At 34.8% G+C, this 5,921-nt stretch overlaps 1 pseudogene; it reads left to right on the top strand.

Annotated features, from left to right (window-relative positions):
* Positions 1-3,119, top strand: part of LOC101580304 — a 10,763-nt pseudogene extending 7,644 nt beyond the window's left edge.
* Positions 3,120-5,921: the final 2,802 nt, after the last annotated feature.

A 5,921-nucleotide genomic window follows, 5' to 3' on the forward strand; every position in this document is an offset into this window, starting at 1 on the left:
GTTCTAATGGTGTTTGTAAATAGGATATCAAGTCTGCATCTGTACAGCAATTAACCACTAAGAAGAATGTATGCAGTGTGTTAATTATTGAAACTGTCCTACCTATTTGATTTGAAAGTGTCTCATTGCTATTTGTTTATCAATAAAATTATGGCAAAAATAAATAAAAATAAAAAAAGAAATCTGGCAAAACCACTTGAATGAAATTGAAGACTTTCAGATCGCGAATATAGCAGTGCATGTAATGAACGTGAAAGGAAAGATCTTTTAAAACTAACAAGGAATCAAGAAATACAATGCAGCAGCTACAAGACAATGCAAAGAAAAATAATGTAAGAATAATAGGTGTCAATGAAGCAGCAGGTGACAGTACAAATAACAAACAAAGATTATTTGCAGAAGTACTAGAAGAAAATTTTCCAAACATGAGAAAAGAACCTGATGTACCAATAAGTGAGGCATATAGAACTCCAAACAGCCATAATCACAATAAGTCTACACCTAAACACATAAAAATCAAGATCTCAGAAATTCAGCAAAATAATACAATATTAAAAGCTGCTAGAAAGAAGAAACAGATCGCCTACAATGGAAAGCCCATCAGAATAATGCGAAATTTCTCAACACAAATCATCAAATCAGGAAGAGTGTGGCATGAAGTATTTCAGGTCCTGACAGAAAATAACTTGCAACCCAGAATGTTGTACCCTGCAAAACCATCTATCAAATTCAAAAGCAAAATAAGATCTTTCCATGACAAAGAGCAACTGAAGTAATTTATGACCACCAAATCAACCCTACAAAGAGTACTGAGAGATATTCTAGAGACAGAAGTGATTACAGCTTCAATAACAACAGAAAGAAACCACCAAAACAGAGTAATTAAAAATAAGTAAAAAGTACAGAACTTATAGCAGGAAAATAACATGATTAAGATAAGCCAATACATATCAGTTATAATCATCAATGTAAATGGCCTCAATTCACCAACCAAAAGAAATAGAATAACAGAGTGGGTTAAAAAACAAAATTCAACAATATGCTGCATACAAGAAACACATTTATCTCAAAAGAAATTCAGGGACTAAAAATCAAAGGATGGAAAACAATTGTCTGTGCCACAGGAAATAAGAAAAAATGAGGGATAGCTGTCCTGGTTGCTGACAATATCAACCTCAGACCAAAATGATTCAAAGAGATAAAGAAGATCACTGCATACTTGTTAAAGAAAAACTGCAAGAAGAGGAGATAACAATAAATACATATGCATCCAATGTAGGAGCACCCACCTACATAAGACAAATATTAACAGATAAGAAAAATCAAATTAACAATAATGTAATAGTAATGGGGAACTTTAATATGCCACTGTTACAAAGATATCAACTATGCAAAAAAAATCAGCAAAGAAATAACAGAACTAAGCCAAACTTGTGAAGAAATTGACATGGTGGACCTTAACAGAGTGTTTCACCTAACAGTAACAAAATACACATTCTTCTCAGCTGCACACGGACATTCTCCAAAACAGACCATATACTAGCACCCAGAACACTCTTAAGGCAATGCAAAGGAACTGAAATTATCCCATGCATACTATCTGACCACAGTGCAATAAAACTGGAAATTATTGAGAAAATAAACTACAGAAACACCATAAACACATGGAAATCAAACAATAAACTCCTAAACAACCCAGGGGTCACAGATGAAATTAAAAAATACAATCACACAAAAATGTAAATATATCCTACCAAAACCTGTGAGATGCAATGAAACCTGTCCTAAGATGAAATTTTATTGTGGTAAATTCACACATTAGGAAAACAGAAGAAGCCCAAATAAATGATCTTAGGCTGCAGTTCAAACTCCTAGAAAAAGAAGAGTAAGTCAAACCTGAAGCCTAAAGAAGGTAGGAAATTATAAAGGTTAGAGCACAAATTAATGTGCTGAAGACAAAAAAAATAATACAAAGAATAAATGAATAAAAGACTTGGTTCTTTAAAAGAACAAATAAAATTGATATCTTAGCCAACCTAATCAAAAAAAGGAAAGAAAAAACCCAAAATCATGCAATAAAAAATGAAAAGGGCACAATCACTACAGACCCTAGAGAAATTAAGAAGTTCATCAATACCTACTTCCAAAATCTTTACTCTCACAGGATGGAAAACATAGAGGAAATGGACAGTTTCCCAGATACGTATGAAATGCCAAAGCAAGACTGCACCTCAAACTCCTAGAAACCCAAATGGGTCAAGAAGATATATAAACTCTGAACAACCCAATAGTGAGAAATGAAGTTGAAATAAATCAGACCTGCATGTGCAAACATATTGTGTCCTTAGTGTGAGAATCTGAAAGAGAAAAAATGGAATCTGAAGGGTACAATAGATACTGGGAAAATGGAATTAGCTTATTCAAAAGGAAAGAGTTTCTGAATTGAGGAGGACAGGAGAGGGAGTGTGGGAAAGATTTGTCCTTGTGTGTAAACAGTACGGTGTGGACAACTGGGCAGAAAAAGAAGAAAGTAGAAACATGAAAAAAAAAAGCAAACAGGAAGCAGCTGGAATATTCCATACTTGGGACACCAGATTACATTGCTGCAGAAGTCTTAATGTAGACTGGTTACAACAAACTGTGTGACTGGTGGTCCCTGGGAGTGAGTATGTATGAAATTCTAATAGAAACCTTTCTGCTCTGGAACTCCTCAGGAAACATAGAGAAGTGATGAACTACAAAGAAACTGTAGTACTTCCTCTAGAAATAACTATCTCTAAGAAAGCCAAGGACTTAATTCTCAGAGTTTGTATTGATTCTGAAAGCAGAATTGGGAATAGCGGAGTGAAAGAAATAAAAGACCACCCCTTTTTTGAAGGTGTAAGCTGGGGCACATAAAGCAAACGCCAAAACTAATCCCTGTAGAAATCAAAAGCATTGGTAATACTTTAAATTTCAGTGACCTCCCTGAGTCTGATACCTTACAACCAGTGACAAACACCACAGAACCAGGTTACAAATCCAAAGACTGGGTTTTTCTCAATTACACTTTCAAGAGGTTTGAAGGGTTGACTCAGTGTGGCTCTATCTCCACCTATACGAAGGCAGGGAAATTGTGAGTGAGATCTACTGTGCCCACAGCCACGAGCACTTATGTAGCTGCACCCCAGGCCTACTTGGCAAATCTCCAGACACTGAAGTCACCTGAGGATGGTGGTGTTCATTGATGTCAAAGGAAATTCTACAAGACTAGAGTTTCTGAGACTATTACAAGAATGAATGTGTTGGTAGTTCCAGCTGGCTTTTTAAAAATATTTTTATTTAGGGCTGAGGAGATGGCTCTATGGAATAAGTGCTTCCCTGGCAAGCGCAAGGGCCTGAGTTCAATCCCCCGTTCCACAAAAAAAAAAAAAAGAAAGAAAAATATTTTTCTTTTTCTTAGCTTTGGTATAGGAAGGTACTAGAATAAAAGTAATGCACATAGAAATATCTGAGAATCCCAATAGAATGAATCCATCAGAAAAAGTAAGCAGCAAATAGAATGGAAAGAAAGAGAATCAACAACTGGAAAATAATATCTTGACAAGGACAACTCAGTACCTATCAGATATAATGATCAATGTGAATGGTCTCAATTCACCAATCAAAAGAAATTCATAGGAATAATGGATCAATAAATGTGATCCAACAACATACTATGGAAAGAAACATACTTAACTCACAAAAGAAACTCATAGACTGAAAGTAAAAAAATAGAAAGTACTCATGCAACAGAAAACTAGAAAAAAACCTAGGTTAGCTATTCTATTTGCAGACAAAGTGGATTATAAGGCAATACTGATCAAAAAGGAAAAAGAATGACATTATACACTTGTTAAGGGAATAATTCAAGAGGAAGAGATAATGATCATGAATATATATGCAACAAATACTGGCATACAAAACTATGCAAAATAAACACTAATGGGTATGAAAAATCAGATAAACACTATTACAGTTGTAATGGGGAACCTCAACACTCCACTGTCATAAATGGAAAAGTTAGCAAGCCAAAAAAATCAACAAATAAATGTAAGACCTGAACCACATCTCTGAATATACTTAGAAATATCTATAGAGTATTCCACTACACAGCAACAAAATACACATTCTTCTCAGAAGCACACAGAATGTTCTCCAAAATAGAGAAAGTCTATTTCTTTGCATACTAACTCACACAACATGCTTAAGTTAAGTCAAAGGAACTGAAATTATCCCATGCATATTATCAGACAATTCTGCAATTAAAAAAGCAGAAGAAATCACAACAATTTCACAAGTACATGTAAATTAAATAATACTCCACCTAACAACGTCTTACCTAACAACAACATCTACATAACAGATGAAATTAAAGAAGAAACTACACAGTTTCTACAATTCAGTGATAATGTCAATATAACATACCAGAACTTATGGGATCCAATGAAAGCAGTTCTATCCGAGAAATTTATAGTGGTTAATTCACACATCAGAAAAACAGATGAGCTCAAATAAATAACCCAGTGGTGAAATTCAAGATTCTATAAAGAGAAGAACAAGTTGAACCCAAAGCTTGGAAAAAAAAACTATACGGATCAGAGCAGAAACTAACACAACAGAGACTGAGAAAATAATACAAAGAATCAAAGAACCAGAGAGTTGATTCTTTAAAGGATTAATTAAAAATAGACATTTAGCCAGCCTTGCCACAAAAAAGTACAATTTTGGATGAAAGGAGTAAAATCACAACAGATCTTTCAGAAATCCAGATCATTAGTACTTACTTTAAAAACATGTATTCTAACCCAATTAACTTTTTTTAAAAATCAGAAAATGAGAAGAAGCTTAAACAAGATACAACCCCAGACTTTCAGTGCACACCAGAGGAAAATCCCAGGGGCCAATGAGGTGGAACAATTTAAAAGCCACCAAGCTGAACTCTCTGAAGTGACAATAACAGAACTTACAAGGCAAATGAATGAGGCTCTTAAAAAACACAAATCAAACACAATTTCTCAGATAATTACAGAACTGGTGACCATAATGAAAGTCATGCTTATTGACTCTAGGATAGAAACAGGTTAAATAACAATAATTAATAATAATAATAATAATAATAGAGGAACTTAGGAAAATGATAGAAATTATGAATGTCCAACATAGGAAAGAAAGAAAATCCATGAAACAGATTCAAACAGATATCTGGGCGAATAAAAATTCCACTGGAAATATAGGAGGAGAATGATCCAATGTGAGAACAGGATCTCAGAGGTAGAAGACAGTATTCCAGTTACCAATCATGAAAAGAAAGATTTCTCAAGAATACCAACGGGGGCTGGGGAGATGTCTCAGTAGAATAAACACGTGCCTGGCAAGTGCAAGGTCCTGAGTTCAATACCTGGTACCAAATTTAAAAAAAAAAGAAGAATACCAAGGCATGGGCTGGACAAATAGCTCAGAGGATTAAAGCACCTGTTTAGGCAGATGCAGAGGCTGGGAGTTTGATCCCCTGGCCTGCTGTGCTGGTCTGGCCCCAGGGCACACTGAGATGGTGATTGAGACTGGGTATGGTGGCACATGCCTGTAATCCCAGCACTTGGGAGGCTGTAAACAGGAGGATCACTACAAGTCTGATCTATGTGGTAAGACCCTGTACACCCTGTCCTAAATACAAAAAAAAAAAAAAGAATACCAAGGGATAATAAGAAATAAATCCAGCACCTGCTAAATGATGCAAGGACGAATAAGATAAGATTGATTGAAATCAAAGAAAAATCAGGAGATGGCACAAAGGACATTTTAAAAAAGAAAGAAATGCACAAAAATCATGCTAAAAATTAAAAAGAAAAAAAAAAAAAAAAAAAACTTCCCAAGCAGGAAAAAGTAATTTGGCATACAGT

The sequence above is a fragment of the Octodon degus genome, unplaced genomic scaffold (assembly GCF_000260255.1).
Source record: "Octodon degus isolate 3935 unplaced genomic scaffold, OctDeg1.0 scaffold00185, whole genome shotgun sequence".
Classification (NCBI taxonomy): Eukaryota; Metazoa; Chordata; class Mammalia; order Rodentia; family Octodontidae; genus Octodon; species Octodon degus.